This window comes from Trichosurus vulpecula, chromosome 2 (genome assembly GCF_011100635.1).
Source record: "Trichosurus vulpecula isolate mTriVul1 chromosome 2, mTriVul1.pri, whole genome shotgun sequence".
Lineage (NCBI taxonomy): Eukaryota > Metazoa > Chordata > Mammalia > Diprotodontia > Phalangeridae > Trichosurus > Trichosurus vulpecula.
The window spans coordinates 23,698,682-23,716,741 of NC_050574.1; the positions used below are offsets into that span (position 1 = coordinate 23,698,682).

The following is an 18,060-nucleotide window of genomic DNA, read 5'->3' on the forward strand; positions in this document are numbered from 1 at the left end:
CTGTACTCGGACCATTTCCAATGACAAACTAATAGGGATATTCATCCAGCTAAAGAAAAGATAATCTGTAATTTAAGTGATGATTGAATTCAGTACACATGACCCAAGGCAAGCCATGCTCTTTAGGTGCCCTGGAGATAATGCTGGGCCAGCTTCTCTGCCTTTGGTTGTTTTCCCCCTGATGAAAATGCAAACTGAGCATTGACAAGTCGACCATGCACTGAGAAATCATGCTTGGATACAGATGCCGGAATCTCGAGTTTGGCCCTCTGCAGTTTATTTCATGCATAATTCACCTCCAGCTTGTCATCCATTATTGCTGAGCTGACGATCTCAGGCAATTTTCTCCTCTTGACATGTGGTGATTTATCCTTGTGCTGCCTATGCTGAGCTCAGTCCCTCCTTCCCTAAAAGGAGCACTTCATTGCCACTGCAGGACAGAAGTATTGAGTGAGTTTGATATGGATACTGGAGATGGCGAGATTAAAGTCTAGACCATCCTGAGGTGCTTTCATATTGGACAAGTCCTTGCTGTGGGAAGTGATAAATGGAAAGAAGTGGGAGCCTGTCTTACACTGCTCCACTTTCCTGCCAGGGCCCAGATAAATGGAGTGCTACACTGAGCTTCAGAAAGCATCGGTGAGATCAATATGGGGCTGCAACCTGCAGAGCCATTATCTGGACTTTCCAGGTCATGGGTCTGCCCTGGACACACTCTTTTTTTCTGGCCATTTAGGATTCAGATAGAAGCATTGACACAGCCCTCCTGCCCACTGATCCATTGTTCTCATTGGCAGTAATTGAGTCCCCCAGTGAGTGCCCGTTTTTCATCCCCTATACAAGACATCATGAATTCCAAAATGTAGGATTGTGTTTCTCCCCGCACCCCAAACACACAGGGTGGTTTGTTGTGTATGTTGTCTCCTTGAAAACAGGATGGTGTCCAGTCTCTTTGTTGCCAGCTTTTAGTCACTTCCTGGTACATAGCAAGTTTTTACAAATGCTTATCCATTAAGTGATTGCTAGGAATGGTTCTGGAGACGTCTGGACTTACCTTTGAAACTCTGAAGGAATCCTACTCTAGATGAGGGTGTTCCTTTCATGATGGAAGTTACAGCCCCTTTTGAGTTGCTTACAGGCAAAATCGTTCACCTTTGCTTGCCAAACTTTTCAAAAAGGACTCCCCACCTAGGCCAGGCTGGTTCTTAGGTGGCGAATACATTCATAGTATGGCGCTCTGCTCCGTTCTGGAAGGCTCTCCGGCTTGTTGGCCTTGGCTGACCCAGGGGGGCCTTCTTGCCACCAGAAGGTATCAGGGGAGGATGGTGATTGCATTTCAATGGGTATTTTGGACTGTGGAGTTAAAGAGTAGTTTGAGGCCTTTGTCTGCTGCATTCCCCATTTAATCACTGACTCTCCAGATAGTGCCTCAGAATAGCAGCCTTGTCATACTGCATCTTATTAAGGCAGCTGGTTTTTAACTAGCTGACACTCAGTCAAGTCCCATGTCTCTTTCACTGCCCTATTTGGAATCATCCTCAAGATTATTCATCCTCCAGCTGCTGTGGTCTAGTGGAGAGAGCCCTGCCTTGGTAGGCCCAAGACCCTACATGCATGATCTTGTGAAGATCTTCCCCCATTAGAAGAAGGAAGGTGGCACAGAAAGTAGTGACACTACTAACACTTCTAATAGATGGATGTGTCTGGGCCTACCGGGCATGATTGCCCAATTAGGCAAAGTAGGTTCTCATCCACAGACACAGAGTCCCATTCCTGTCCCCAGCCTCCAGCGTCTGTGGAAGCAGCTCCTTCTACTTCAAATTTGTTATCTAATCTCAACTGGGCTTTCACTGCTGCGAGGCAATTCCTTTATACTCCCCAATCAGTTTGCTGTCTCAAATCCAATCTTTTTCGTCTCTCCTCAAATTTCCCACTGTACTCCACTGCACCCCTTCCCACCATCTCAACTATACACTTCTGTCCCATGCTTCACTGACAAAAAATGAGGCCAGTTGCTGAGAATTTCTTCTTTTCCCTTCCTCATATTGTATCACTCATCTATTTCCCTGAGCTCTCCTCTAGTCCTGTGTCTGATGAAAAGGAAAGTTAGCCCTTCTTGACAAGACAGACTCCTCTACATGTACCCTTGATCCTGTTCTCTCGTGTCTCCAGCAGATTGCTTCTGCTGTGATCTTCACTCTGTGATCTTCAGTCTCTTCCTCTCTACTGGCTCCTTCCCTGCTGCCTAAAAATACAGCCTATCTCTTAAAAAAAACCCAAAAAACTTCATTTGATTTGACCATCCCTGCTGGCTGTCTCCCGTATTTCCCTTCCCTTGGCTAAAAGTTTTGAGGAAGCCAAATACAGCAGGTCCTTCCACTTTCTTTCCTCTTACTCAATTGTAAACCCCCTGTAATTATTCTTTTTATTTATTTTTAGCCCCTCTGTAATCGTTCAATTGAAACTGCCTGCTACAAAATTACCAGTGATTGGCCTTCCTGCTTCTTCCACTTAGATGCCAAAGTGATTTTTCTAAAGGATAGCTCTGACCATGTCCCCTCCCCATCTCCCGCTGCCCCACCACCACCACCACTACATACACACAGACTCTCAAAAACTCCAGTGACTCCATTTACCTCCAAAATACAAAGTTCTCTGTTAGTCATTGAAAGCCGTTTGCATTCTGGCCCTTTCCTGCCTTTTTAATCTTGTTATGTTCTACTTTGCTCCCTTCCGCATTCTCTTATGATCCAGACACTCCGTCTCCTGACTCCTTGTCTTCCGTGCTTGGGATGTTTTTCATCCTCACCTCTGCCTCTTGGCTTCCCTGTGTTTCCCCGCCAGACTCAACTCAAATCTCACCTTCTGCAGGAGGCCTTGTCCAGTCCTCCCAGCTTCAAGGTCTTTCCTTCCCAAAGCCACTCCGTTTATAGTGTGGGTGTATCTGGTTTTTACTTCTGGTCTCCTCTGTTAGAATGTATACGCCTTGAGGGCAGAGCCTGTTTTTGCCTTCCTTGTGTTCCCAGTTCTTAGCGCAGCCTTAATAATCACTTAATCTGTGCTTGTTGAGGGACTGACAAGTTGTTGCATTAGAAGCCAATTCTGAAACCAATCTTGTACTTTTACAGAGAAACTTAAAGGAAGGGTGACCAGATGTGGGGATTCTTTCAGTGTTCTTTTTTCTTTTTCTTTTGTAAGGAACTTTCTAGTGCAATTTGGTTAAGCTCCCACAACATCACAAACAGCACATTTAGTCCACAAGGAGAAAAAGTGTGAATTGCGCTTGTCTCCTTAGCTTATTTCTCTTGTGATCATTCAGAAGTGCCTTGGAGTCCTGGGGAGCAGGGCAGTGTATTCATGTATTATCCTCATCTGCTTGTTGGAGCGAATCTGGAGCATGTTCACATTCAAGCATTTACCTCCCCTCAAGGGAAGCAAAAGAGTTGAAGTCTCAGAAAATGGTGAAAGAACATTAGATCCAAAGTCAGAGGGCCAGAGTTCGAATCCTAGCCCTGTCTGTTAATGCCTGGGGAGCACTTAACCTCTCTGGATCTCAGTTTCCTCACTGTAGAATGAGAGGTCTGGACTCTGAAGTCTCTTCCAGATATAGATCTAGGATTTTGTGCAGTAAGAGAACTTTATCCCCCAAAGTTTGGATGTTACTGACTCGAGCTCATTTTACCTAAGGCTGGGCCTTCAGAAAATGGCACAATGGTCACATTTGTCTGTTGGGGGCCCCCAGGGCCTTTTTCTCCTTTCTTTCTCCTTTCTTCTCATGGGTCTGTCTCCATTCCTTTCAACCCTTTCTTACAAAAGGATTTTGCAAATTCATTCGTATACAACATATAATAAAAATCCATTCACATACATAACATACAAATATGGAATATAAATTAATTCACATATAATAAAAATTGAAGAAACATTGGCTCATCACAAGGCATTGTGCCAGACGCTTGGCATATAAAGACAAAAATGACTGAGGTCCTGCCTTCCAGGAACTTGTATCCTGCTGCAGGAGAATGTATTCCTTAGAGAAGTGGAATGCAGGGTCAGCCAGCCAGTCAGCAGGCATTTATTGAGTACTTACTATGTGCCAGGCACTGTGTTAGGTGCTGGGTATGCAAAGAGAGGCAAAAACAGTCCCTTGAGTTCACATTCTAATAGGAGAGACAATGTGCCAATGACTCTGCACCAACATGATCTGTAGAGGGTGAATTGGAAAGGATCTCAGAGTTGAGGCTCTAGCCTTAAGGGGAATTGGGAAGGGCTTCCTATGGGTGGGGGTGGGGGGACATTTTTCAAAGACTCCAAGGAAGCCAGGAGGCAGTGGTGAGGAGGGAGAGCATTCTAGGTTCTTAGGTCAGGTGGAGAGAACACAGGTTAGGGAATGGAGTGTCCTAATGCAAAGAACAGCTAGGAGGTCAGTGCCACTGAATTGTAGAGATGTGGAAGACAGCTGGAAAGGTTGGAGTAGGGGGTAGAGCTTTAAAAGCCAAACAGAGGATTTTGTATTTGATCCTGGTAGCAGTACTTACTGGAGCTTGTTAAATGGGTGCGTGTGTGTGTCTGTGTGTGTGTGTGTGTAATGGTCAGGCTTGTGCTTTAGGAAGATCACTTTGTCAACTAAATGAAAATGACCTGGAATGGAGAGACCAACCAGCAGACTCTTGCAATAGTCCAAGCATGAGATGATGAGGGCTGGAACCAGGGTGGTGGCAGTGCCACAGGAAAGAAGGGAGTGTATGTGAGATCTAGTATGAAGGTAGAATGAATTGCTAGGACTTGGCAACAGATTCCATGTGGAGGAGAAAAGTAACGGTCAAGGATGACAAGCCTGGGTGACTGGGGGTAGGGGAGGCTGGATAATGGCACCCTCAGTAATAGAGAAGTTGGAGGGGGGAGAGGAAAGATGATGAGTTTGGTTTTTGACATGTTGAATTTAAAATATTTTTGGGAATCTAGTTGTTCACTAGGCAGTTGGAGATTTGATACTGGCGGTCAGAGAAGTTCGTTAAATAGTTCTGAGAATTGTCTACATAGACATGATAGTTGAATCCATGGGAACTGACGAGATCACCAAGCAAGGTAGAATAGAAGAGAAAAAGCCTGGGCAGAGCCTTGGGGCATACCCGTGGTTATCAGGTATGACTGGGATGAAGATCCATTAAATGAGACTGAGGAGCGGTCAGATAGGTAGGATATCAAGAAGAAGAGGGTGATTAACAGTATTAAAGGCTTCTGAGAAGTCAAGAAGGATTAGGATTGAGAAAAGACCATTAAATTTGGCAAGTAAGAGATCATTGGCATGTTGCATGATGAGATCAGAAGCCAGACTGCAGAGTTAAGAGAGTGAGGAGATGGGAGGGGGAGGCATCTATTGTATAGATGGCCTTGTCAAGGAGTTTGACTACCAATGAGAGGAGAAATAAAGGGCAATAGCTACTAAGGATGGGAGAGGCATGAGCATGTCTGTATACAGAATGGAAGCCACCTAGTAAATTGGGGGAGATTGAAATCGAGTGTGAATAGGGATGATAGAGGGGGCAAGTCTGCTGGAGAAGACGGGATGGAATGAGATCAAAGGTACGTGTGGAGAGATTAGCCTTGGCAAGAAGGGACACCTCTTCATATGAGTTGGGTGAAGGAGGAGGAAATAGGTAAGACATCTGAGTGATGTGAGAAGAGGAGGGAAGGAAATGAGAGTCTTGGCAGAATGGCCTCCATTTTTCCAGTGAAATATTAAGCAAGATTTTCAGCAGGGAGGATAGAAGTGAGAGAGGAGAGAAAAGGGTTGTCTGGGCCAAGGGGGCCTTCTTGATCCCTCTCAAATCCCACTGGGGATGTGCCCAACTATGCCATCTGCACTACAAGGTGAATTCTATGCTGCTTACACTGCAGTGGAGACAGTTTATATATGACTTATTGGCTGAGGAAGGGTTAGAGGAGAAGGTACTAATTCCTTATGTTAAGAAATACCACCACCACCCCAGATCCATCAGAATTCCAGTAGACAATGTATTGGGCCCAGAGTTGAACAGAAAAAGGAGAGAGAGATGGCTGGTCAGTTTTTTGGAAACTGTAAAGCTCCTTCACTGACCCCAAACTTCCGAGCAGAACAGAAGTCTATCTTTTCTAATACTGGCCTCCTGCCAGGGATACTCTCTGGAATATAGCTGCCTCTGAATAAGTAAAAATAAGGATCTCGTAGTGGACAATGGAGAGTCGCATTTCTGAGCATGAGCAGGCTGCAGTCTAGAACCAAGGAAGAACCCTGAAGGAGAGCAGGAGGACAAGATACCATCGAGGGACCATAGAATCAGCAGGGCCCAGCAGACACAGGGACCTAGGAAAGGCTAGCGGACTGACTGGTTAATGTGCAGCGTGGAAGCCCCAGACCATGAGGATCTTTGAGAATCAGGCAGTTCTGTGTGAGTCCTGAGTGGCTGCTAGTATAGCACAGACTGAGTTTAGGTTGTGGGGTTCATTGTTTGCTTAGGTAAAGTTCCCCCCAATGGCTCATGGTCAGGGATGGTCACTTTTTTTTATTCTGTTTTGATTTTTATCATTCCCTTGACATTTTGCTAAAATCCCAGCCACTGTTCCCACAGGAGACATATCCCTTTGCTTGGTGGAGTGAATCTGGACCAGGTGGAGATTTAAGCCCTTCCCATCTTTCATCTGTTGCCACCCTGTGCTCCCAAGTGATTTTTAAAAACCCACTGCAATTCACAGCTTCATTCGGTGGGAAACTGTATCTGGCTCTTGCAGAGCAAGGCCCTTACCATTTGTGTTAGGCCTGTGTACGGCTCTAATCCAATGTAGGGCATTCTGCTTTTTGGACTTTGTACATCACCCCTATTTATCAAATACACCCTGTGGTTCAGGCGCCATGCAGGGTGCAGCGTTGAAAGAAGGTATGTCCCCTGCCCTCATTGTGATGACTCTAAAGGACTCTAAATTGAAGTCTTTGCTCACAACGCCCCGTGGAGTAGAGAGTGGCCTACTATTCCAATTTTACAGATGAGGAAACTGAGACTCAGAGAGGTAAAGTCATGCTGAGGACCCTGCCCTCATACCAGGCTGTCTTCATGGAGCTTACAGTCCAGCCTAGTCAGTCAGGTAGCATTTATTAAGTGCCTCCTGTGTTCCAGGCATTGTGCTAGGCACTTGAAATACAGAGAAAAGCAAAAAGCAGTTCCTGCGTTCTAGGAGGTTGAAGTCTAATGGGGAAGACAACATGCAAACATGTATACAAACTAGTTAGAGACAGGATTCATTGGGAGTACTCTCAGAGGGAAGGCCCTAAGATTGATTAGGGTTGGGAAAGGCTTCTTGTAAGGGGGGACTTTAGCTGAGATGTGAAGGAAGCTAAGAGGTAGCATTGAGGAAGGAGAGAGTTGTAGCCATGGAGAATAAAGATAGAGTGTCATGTGAGGGTCAGGGTGTTAGGTGTAGGAATCCTGGAAAAGCAGGAGGATCCATGTCATGAAGGGCTTTGAAAGCCAGAGGATTTTATATTTGATCCTGGAGGTAATGGGGAGCCACTGGAGTTTATTGAGTAGGGGGATGGTATGATCAGACCTATGTAAGAAGGTCAGATTGACAGCTTAGGGGAAGAGGGACTAGAGACTTGAGTCAGGCCAGTCCACAGACAGTTGCAGTAGCCCAGGAATCAGTTGATGAGGGCCTGCTCCAGGACCGGGGCTGTGTCAAAGGAAAGAACAGGGGGCATAGAGGAGAGTTGTTGTAAAAGTAGAAACCCTGGGTGACTCAGAGGGTGGTGATATCTTCCCTCTACAGCTGATGGGAAGTTAGGAAGAGGAGAGGACTTTGGAGGAAAGATAATGAGTTTAGTTTGCCTGTGGGACATCAAATCAGAGATGATCGAAGGGCAGTTAGAGAGGCGAGACTGGAAGTGAAGAGAGGTTAGGGCTGGACAAGATCTGAGAGAGCTGTGATGCACAGCATTTCATAGCACATGCATTAGAGAATTTTGAAACAAAACGTAATGAGAGAAAAGGGCATTGTCAAGCAGACAAATCATGGAAGGCTTTGTGAAGAAGCTAGAGTTCAAGGTGGGCCTGGAATGATGGGCAAGAGTCTGCTGCTATCACCTGAGATTCCTGTGGTTATGATAGCTTTCTTGGAAATCATTGATGATTAAAAATATTGCAGAGCACTCAGTGATACTGTATACAAGCCCTAAATAATAGCTTCTATTTATGGAGCTCCTTAAGATTTGCAAAGTGATACATATTCACACACACACACCCATACACACATTCTACTGTTTTTTTTATCTTTTTTTTTTGTATCACAATAGTTCCCCCAATATCTTTCTGTCTCTCCCAGAAAGCCATCCTATATAACAAATAGTACTTTAAAAAAAGAAAAAGATGAGAAAAAAATCAACATATCAAAAAAGTCTGAAAATATTTGCTTTGTATAATACTTATGGACCTTCTACTTCTGCAGATGGTTGGGGTGGAAGTGTCTTTTCACATCTTTTCTTTTCAACTATGCTTGCTCTTTATAATTGTACAATATTCATTTAAAAAAATTTTTAGTGTTTCTTTTCATTTATGTTGCTCTAATCATTTTATATATTGTTTTCTGGACTTTCTGCTTACCATGTCAAACTTTCCGTGCTTCTCTGTAGTCATCATATTCTTAATTTCTTACAGTACAATCATATTCCATTGCATCCATGTACCACAATTTTGTTTAGCCATTCCCCAACCGATGGACATGAACTTTGCTTCCAATTTTTTGCTATCACAAAAAGTGCTACTATGAATATTTTGGTGTCTTTAGGGACTTTCTTCTTATCAATGGGCTACTTGATATATCAGCCTAGTAATGGAATCTGGTTCAAAAAGTATGGACATTTTAGTTACTTTATTTGCATAATTGCAAATTGCTTTCCAAAATGGCTGTACTGACAGCTCCACCAACATTACTCTAGCATGCCTATCTTCCCACAACCCCTCCAACATTGACTTTTACTTTCTTTGGTCATCTTCACTAATTTTCAGGGTATGAGGTGAAACCTCAATATTGTTTTGATTTGTGGTTCTCTTGTTATTAGTGATTTGGAGTATTCTTTCATATGAGTATTAGTAGTTTGCTGTTCTTCTGAGAACTATTCATATCCTTTGATCATTTATCTTTTGAGGAATGGCTTTTGGTTTTTCCTATATATGTATATGTGTGTGTGTGTGTGTGTGTGTGTGTGTGTGTGTGTGCGTGTGTATATATGTATATATGTATATGATATATGTAATGATATATCTTAGATACCAAACCCTTAGAGAAATTTGATAATTTTTTTTCCCATTCAACTACTTCCCTTCTTATGCTAGGTGCTTTAATTTTGTTTGTGCAAAAGCTTTTCAGTTTCATGCAATCAATCATTTGTCTGTTTTAGCTTTTGTAATTACCTCTGTCCCATGTTTGGTTAAGAACACATCTCCTACACATGATAAGTATATGATCTATTTCTCTTGTAATTTTTTATAGTATAATCTTTAATATTACAGTTATGTTTCCATTACAATATATTTTGTAATATGATAAAAGGGGGTTGATCTGAACCTAATTTCTGCCATATTCCTTTCCATTATTCCCAGAAGTTTTCATCAAATAGGGAATTCTTTCCTAAGTAATTTATGTTTTGTAGTTTACCTAACGTTGAGTTCTTAAATTCCATTATTTCTGATTCTCAGTTGTCTAGTGTGTTCCAGTGATTTGCTTGCTTTATTACCTACCTGTCCCCTTCTTTGATCCTCACAGCTGCCCCATGAGGAGGAGGAAACTGAGACTGACAGAGGTTAATCAGGTTTGTCCAGCCCTTAGGTATCTAAGGCAGGTTTTGAACTCGGGTCTTCATGACTCCAAGTTCGGTGCTGTCTCCATTGTGCCACTTAGCCCCTTATAATGAAACGGCAATCATGGATCTTCTGCTGAGTTCCTAGCACAACTTTTATCAAGTTTTCACTTTTAAAACTGAGTGTTAGGTAATTTTGCCTTGTCAGTGTGGCACAGTCTCCTCAGCCCCTGGACCAGGTACATTGGAGCCTTCTTGATCTAGGCTCAGGTTCCTTGAGGTCAGGGACTATTTTCACATTTGCCTTTGCATCCCCAGCCTGGGCCTGGCATATAGTAGGTGCTTAATAATTGAATTGTCCTGGTGTATCCAGGAAATTGATGTATGTTAGGACTAAATGTTAGAAAGTGGCCTATGAGACAATTTACTATATGCCTCTGTGTGTTTGGGTCCCCTTGTAGTTATGGAATCTTAATTTGAGCATTGGAATAGTCCTCACTGTCCCTTAAATCCAACTGGTACACAAAAAGAGACCTTACTATAACATACATGACACTTGCTCATCTAGCTTCATGTTGGAAGCCCCTAAGGAGGGTGAATCCCTTTCTTCCAGAGACAGCCCCTTTGCTTTTTGGCAGCTCTGATTCCTCAGGTGTCCTCTTTATGATTTCCCCCTCTTGCTGCTGGTTCTGACCTCTGGTGCCAGACAGAACACAGCTAGTCTTTCCTCAGCCTGACAGCCCTTCTTCAAATCCTTGGAGACAAACATTGTGTTTTCTTCTCCAGGCCAAGCCTGTCCAGGTCCTTCATCTAGTGGTCCCCTTGACTTTCCAGCCAGCTCACTTCCCACCATCATGGTTGGGATACCATGGGCTAGAATGATCCAGATTTGGCCAGACAGCTTATTCTGTCCTCAAGAGGTGGAGCTTTCCCAACCAAGACAGCCAAATGTGGTTGAAACCCTAGCCATCCTGGTTGAATGCTAGACATTCCACTCTCTCATTGTTCTTAGGCAGAGGGCACACTCTGGGTAAGTGTTGGCTACCGGCCTATGCCTTTGGCATTGTTCACAACGAGGCAGATTGCTGAGTAGACTATTCTGGACAAGAGGTGCTTGTGGGTCCAGCTTATGCGCCCCGAGTGCTTTTCTAGAATCAGTGAGGATAGCTTTTGCTCTATGCAGATTGCCCAACTATAGCGTTTTACAGCTTGATCTGCCTCATGATGGCTGACCAGAATCCAGTCTGGAAGAAAGATGCCCCTGCTTTGGGGTCAGATGTTTGGGTTTTTATTTTTATTTATTTTTTTTGCATCCACAGAGAAAGTCACAGCAGCTCTTGACATTCCAGCACTATGGTAGATCAAAGGAAATGGTTTACACATACTATCTCTTTATTGTCTTTCCCTTCAGGAAATCCACCTGGTCCTTCTCTATTATGTATTAGGGGCACCAGGCCCTTGGCAAGGGTTACCATCCCCATTTGTTCATTTATGAAAAAGGTTTGTAACTAGAATAGTCGAACAGCTTCCAGGCCTTTCTCATTTGAAGAGTATTCTTGCACTAAATATACACATTTGAGTCAGGTAGGGAGTAGTGGGGGAAGAAGCTTTAAAAATTTTTTCTGAAATATGCTTTGAAAGTTTTCCTGTGCCTCAGTCTTAAAGGGCAGTATTCATAAAGCTATTTCCTGCTAGACTTTTGTGATCATTGAGATTTATTCATCTCCCTTTGAGTCTTAGGGAGAGCTCAAGTCAACTCAACATTTATGAAGAACCTTTTATGGGCTTGGCACTGGGGACACCAAACCAAAAACAAGTCCCTGGCCTCCAGGACTGTCTATGCACACGAATATGTGTGGTACAATGAAAATTGAACAGAGGGAGAGTCTTGACGACTGTCAGAGCTGGGACCCTTTAACCCAACACCCTTCCAATGGGCCGTTTTCACCCAAGTCAGTCAGTTCATATTAAAAGCAGAGGCTGCTGAACCTCCTGGCACATTAACCAGCTCTTCCTCCCACACACATTCTGCTCTGTCTGCTTTCCAGATCTTGTTAAAGGATGCTGGCAAAGAACCTTATGAGAGCAAGAGTGGTGACCTTTCAGAATTCAGTGAAATGAAAGTAAAATGCCTCTTGGGCCTTGGCCCTCATCCCGCTCCTGCTGATATTTGGCCCTGTGGCGTGGGTAGCCAGCAGCAGTAAGGAGTGTGATATGGTGCAGCTTTAGGGCTTTTAATACCAGTGATGGAGCTCTTTGATCAGAAAATGAGCATCGTAGGTTGGTGCCCTTTGGGTCGTTTCTCTTGAGCACAATTCTTCCCGTGTTCTTAGGTCCTTGTGGTCTTTCATTGTTCTGGAAAGCAGAGGGCAGAGCTTTAGACCTTCATCTAGAGGTTCAAACCACATGATGTAGATCTCTATCTTTGGGTCTGATCTAGAAGAGCAGCTATCTCCAGAGCCCCAGGGAGAAGGAGAAGGTTGGTGGAAGGCTTGTTATCTTGTATTCTTTACAAGCTCTCTTGCCAACCCACGAGTCCGTTGTATTCATTCAGACAGTCTTGAGTGCATTTCTTGTCCATGATATAAATGCATATACTGGAGGAAAAGGAAAATAATGTCTGGCCAGGCTGGTGTAGGCTTTCATGTGCACGTGTACACACACACACACACACACACACACACACACACACACACACATTCACAAAAGGTGTCACTATTTATAGATTCTTCCCCACGCACACACATTTCCAGACAGCCTCCTCACATACCTCCTCTGATAAAACAGTCTGTTAAGGAATATTTTCATACTTGTAGTCTTTGGAGGAGATACCTTCAGTCTTTTCCTTCCTTCCATAATAAACAGAGGTACCTGAAGCTGCCTTTGCAACGCATCCAACCGCCATCATCTCGGACCTTTGGCCTCAGTCAGTGGAAAAGACTGTTAGGAAATGTTACTAAGAGCTCAGGCTGGAGTTGTTCACAAGGAAGAAGAGTGAGGAGGAAATATCTGAGGAATGTAGCCATGCCTGCAGAGTTCTTAAAGAAAACCTAGAGAAGCAACATGGGGCAGGGGAAAAGCCATGAACTCAATGAACTCGGCTTCCCATTCTAGCCGTGCCACCAGCTGACTGTGGACTTGGGGACCACCCACTTCTCCTGTCTAGCCCCCAGTTTTCTCCTGTGTAGAATGAAGGGTTGGACCAGAAGAGTCCAGAGGTCTCTTCCCAGCTTCAGTATATGATCCCAACTCTAGAGCCCTATGACATCTCAAAGCTGACTATATTCCATCTTGTCAGACAGAAAGCATTTATTAAGCTCTTCCTCTGTGACCAACATGATGGTAAACTCTGAGAATGCAAAGGGAAAAGAGCAGCCTGCTCTCAAGGCATTCTCAAGGGGAGAGCACCATGTAAATAGCTAAGTACACACAGAGTAGAGGGAAATCTGGGAGGGGAAGACCCTAGTAGCTGGGGCTAGCAACTAGAGAAAGGAAAGGCCTCTTGCAGAAGGTGGAATTTGAGCTGAGTCTTGAAGAAAGCCAGGAGGTAGAGGTGAGGAAGGAGGGCCCTCCAGGCATGGGAGACAACCATTGCGAAGGCCCAGAGTTGGGAGATAGAGCGTCAGGTGTGAGCAGGAGCCTGGAGACATAGTTAGATCATAGAGTATATGGAGAGTCCAGTGTGAGGAAGTTAGAGAGACCGGAGAGAGCCACATTACGGAGAGCTTGAAATGCCCAACCGAGCTTCTTTTGATCTGGGAGGAGATCACAGGCATACCCTGGAGACCACAGGTGGGATGGTGGTGAGGGGGCGATGCATGTGATACAGCCAGGCCTATGCTTTAGAAAAACCGCTCTGGCAGCTTGTTGGAGGATAGACCGGAGGCCAGGAGACAACTTAGAAGGCTCTTGTGCATGATGAAGTGACTCTGTGAGTGGAGAGCAATGGCTGGCCAGGAGAGATGCTGTGAAGGAAGGCAACAGTAAGCTTTGGCTGAGTGCGAGAGAGAAGTGAAGGATGACCCCAAGGGGGCTGTCTGGGGTGCGGGGGCTGCAGAAATTTGGGAAGAGTAGGTGGTGTTTGGGGAGAAATTCAGTCCGTCAGTCAGTCAGCAAGTATGGATTAAGCACCTCATATTGGCCAGGCCCTGTGCCAAGTTCTGGGGATACAAAGAAAGGCACGAGCCCCACTCTTGGGGGGTGCACAGTGTGTAGAATGGAGGAGATGATAGCACAAGCAAGCCAGATACAAAATAAGCGGGAAATAATTTACAAAGGGACAGTGCTGAAGTGAAGAGAGCTTGGAAAAGGAGAGGAGAGAGAAGGGGAGAGGAGGAGAGGAGGAAAGGAGGAGATAGAGGAGAGGAGAAGAGAAGGGGAGGGGAGGAAAGGAGGAGATAAAGGAGGGAGAAGAAGAGAGTGACAGAACAGGGTAGAGAGGAGGACGAACCAGCAAAGGAGCCTGAGGAGCTGTCTGCCCCTTTCATGGACCCTTCAGGATGGTCCCCAGGCAGCAGCCACCAGGTCTGGCTGCAGCTGCTCCCTTTTTAACAAAGGGTAACCTCAGGATGTGTACTGTAGTGTCTAGTCCTCATCATCCTCTTGCTCACCCTCTTGGTGACATATCATGGGGCTGAAATTCTTTGTGAGGTCTTTGCTGTTCAAGGAAGAGTTTTCTTTTACTGGAGATTCTATTAATGAATTTGGTTCAATGGGTCTCAGGAAAAGCTGGGGGCTGCCCTTGAGGTTGTGTCCTCACGGGCGGGCGTTGTGTTGACTCCCCTGCATCCAGGTGCGTGTTCTGAGCATCCTGCCTTTTTCTGAGCCCATTCTCCCACCCCCAAGTCAATAAGTCAGCTCTTCTGAGCGGATTGGGATGTGACCTTATGGAAAAGTCCCAATGGCCTCTGTCCTGTTCTTTGAACCAATCAGGGAGGTGCGTTGTTCTCCTGTAATTGCTTGATGCCACTTGGACCATCTGAAACTTGGCAGTTCCTGGCATCTTTGGGGATTTGGATTTTTTAGGCAAAGAAACTGACAAGCAAGACAGGCAGATGGACCCTTGCCTCCCTTCCTGAATGTCTCCTTTGGCTGGTTCTGATCTCATGGCCAGGAAGTGGACTGCATTCATCTTGTGACCAGTAGGTGTTGCATCATCATCAAGCCAAGTCCAGCTCTACCGGTGCTGGAGAACTTGTTGCTTATGCTGTTGTAGTGGGTTTCCTTTGAACCTCAGGAACATTTATTTAGACAAATCCTTGTTGGGAGTCTCGCCATCCAAGAAAAGTGCAAGATGTTTGGATCATTGCACTGCCCGGCCCAGACACTGGCCTTGGCCTTTGGCCTGTGACTACCTTCATTCCTTACCAACCACTTGTACATGTTTGTCCTTTGTCTCTTGATTCTCAGCCAGTCATCTCCCAGACTTTCTGACCACACCTCATTTTTCATCATTTTCTTCTCTGGGGCCCTGGATCTCAGAAGCTGAGCCTGGTAGCGAGTGGCTGAGATACTGAGGGAAAACTCAGAAAGTGGTTTAAGCATCACGGGATATTGCGAGACACTGTTGAAATGACGGAACAGCAGGCACTTCTGAAAAATGTTTTGGTTGGTCCACAGGCTTCTCTAGCCTGGTATGGTCATTTGTGATTTCGGGGCTCTCTTAGAAGAGAGCAGGCTAATTTTTGACCTTTTTCTACCTACAGTCCCATGGTTTTGGCACTTCCTAGCTTGTATGAGTTTGGGCAGCTGTTGATAAGCCACAGAATTCCATCCCAAATGTGTTCACAAATGAAAGTCTCTCCCTGTAAGATTGGTGTGGCAGCTGAGGAAGAATTTTAGAATCCTTTTGGTTAAATTGCTGTAAAAAAAAACCCCAACTATTTAATCTGTTATCCACATTTATATATTCTTTGGTATTGGATATCAGTGCTTTGCAAGGTAAAAGGTTACCAAGTTAAGCCTTGTCAAATGTGGTGAAGAGAAAACTTGACCATAATGAAGAGGGCAGTTGGTTAATAAACCCTTAAATGAATGAATTTATGCTGTGAGGCAGGTTAGTTGCAGGTCTGATCCTTTACAAGTGAACCTGATTGATTCCTTTGCTGCAGAGGTATCAGACATGTGGGCCTTGGGCCCCATTCCTGGCCTGCAACACTCCCAAACCAGATCAAAAAGTAATTGGGAAATATTTAACAAAATTTTTATTTTTTATACAATTATTATGTAATTATTTTTTAACATTTTAAATAAAATTATTTTTTGTATAATTTTATGCAGTGGAACAGAGGTCATATTAACACGTGGTTTTCTAAGAAGGAACCTTCTCTATGGTTTAGTAGCCCCATTTCTATCTGAGTTTGATATTCATCCTTTACTGTATTCCTATGTCTCTTAGCTACCAAATAGGCCTTGCCCTCTCCTCCATTGTCTCTGGTGGTTACTGAATGGAGGGGCACCCTGGTGCCAGTTCAGCTCACAAGAGAGCAGTTGCTCAGCTCTCTGGGAGTACAACTTATTCACCCTGCATTCACTTTTCTGCATTTTTAGTGTCAGCATGGACTATGCAGGAATGCAAAAGCCATGTTTGATGCAAGGCAGCTAAGCAGCCAGATGGAACGTGAAGGTGAATGCAGAAATTTCTTTCATTAGGACGCCAACTCAGAAAGGTTGGTGGATGGGAGGGAAAGGGGCTGTTTTCAAGAGGTGCTTATATTTGGGATAGATCTCTAGCACCCTTCAGCCACATACAAGTTTCATTGAAGTTGCTGGAGATCCTTCTCTCGAAATAATGAGACATAAATTCTCTGGTTTTTGCAGTGGTGATGTTCTTATAGCCTGGTTATAGAAAAGCACGTTAGTCTGCAAAGTGACATTTTAAATGGTATTGAAAACCCCTTAAAATGTCAACTTGCTTTTGAAAGAAACATATTATCATTGCAAACTTAAAGCTGCCTATGTCTGTGACAAACTCAGCTAAACTAGGAAACCTTGTGGAAGGTCTCCATGAGGCACAGTAGAAGTAGTTCTGGGCTTGTAGGCAGGAGACCTGGGTTTGCTTCCTGGGACAGTTAAATACTTGTATGACCTTTGGCTTTGACCTCATTATGGTTCAGTTACCTTATCAAATGAGATAATATTTGTAAAGTGCTTTGTACAGTGCCTGATACATAGTAGGTGCTATATAAGCCATCATCAGTAAAGAGACAAATACCTGTCCTATCTTCCTCACAAAACTCTTTTTATTTAATATTTTATTCGCCCCATTACATGTAAAAACAATTTTTAACATTGTTTTTTTAAATATTTTTGAGTTCCAATTCTCTCCCTCTCTAACTCCTCTTGTCCCCTCATTGAGAAGGCAAGCAATTTGATAGAGATTACACATGTGCAGTCATGCAAAACATATTTCCATGTTAGTCATGTTGTGAAGGAAAATGCAGATCAAAAAAAAAAAGAAAGTAAATGAAAGAAGGTAAAGAAAAAGTATGCTTTGATCTACATTCAGACTCCATCAGTTCTTTGTCTGGATGTGGATAGCATTTTTCATCAGGAGTCCTTCAGAATTGTCGTGGATCATTGTGTTGCTGAGAATAGCTAAGTCATTCACAGTTGATCATCATACAGTATTGCCGTTACTGTAGACAATGGTCTCCTGGTTCTGCACACTTCACTTCGCATCAATTTATGTATGTCCAGGTTTTTCTGAGAGTATCCTGTTTATCATTTCTTATCACAGTCACGTTCAACAGCTTGTTCAGCCATTCCCCAATTGATGGACATCCCTTCCATTTCCAATTCTTTGCCACCACTAAAAGAGCTGCTATATTTTTGTACATACAGGTCCTTTTCCTTTTTGTTTTTCACCTCTTTGGGATACAGATCTAGTAATGGTATTGCCTTGGACCAAGATGTGTGGCTGCCCTGGGTGGGGCCTTAAACAAAGGCCTTGTCTTGGCATGTGGCTGCCTAGCTGTGTACAAGGGCCTTACAGATCAGCTAGTCCAACCCCTTCATTTTACAAATGAGAAAACTGGATCCTAGGCAGATGGAGTGATCTGTCCAACATCACAAGAGTAGTAAGGGGCCGCACTTCAAATTGAGGTCCAAGCTCTCTGGGGCCCTAGACTTTGGCCTTGAGCTCTGTGCTGCCACCTTGTCTTCCCACTTCCTACCTCCCTGATGTTGGGAGTAGGAACACTGCCCTAGCTCCAGCTTCTGTCACAAGATCC

The 18,060-nt window shown here is 44.2% G+C and overlaps 1 protein-coding gene across 5 annotated transcripts in view; it reads left to right on the plus strand.

Moving 5' to 3' along the window:
• The window catches only part of ACOT7 (acyl-CoA thioesterase 7), a 176,305-nt gene that overhangs the window by 113,928 nt on the left and 44,317 nt on the right, over positions 1 to 18,060 (plus strand). The window lies entirely within an intron of this gene.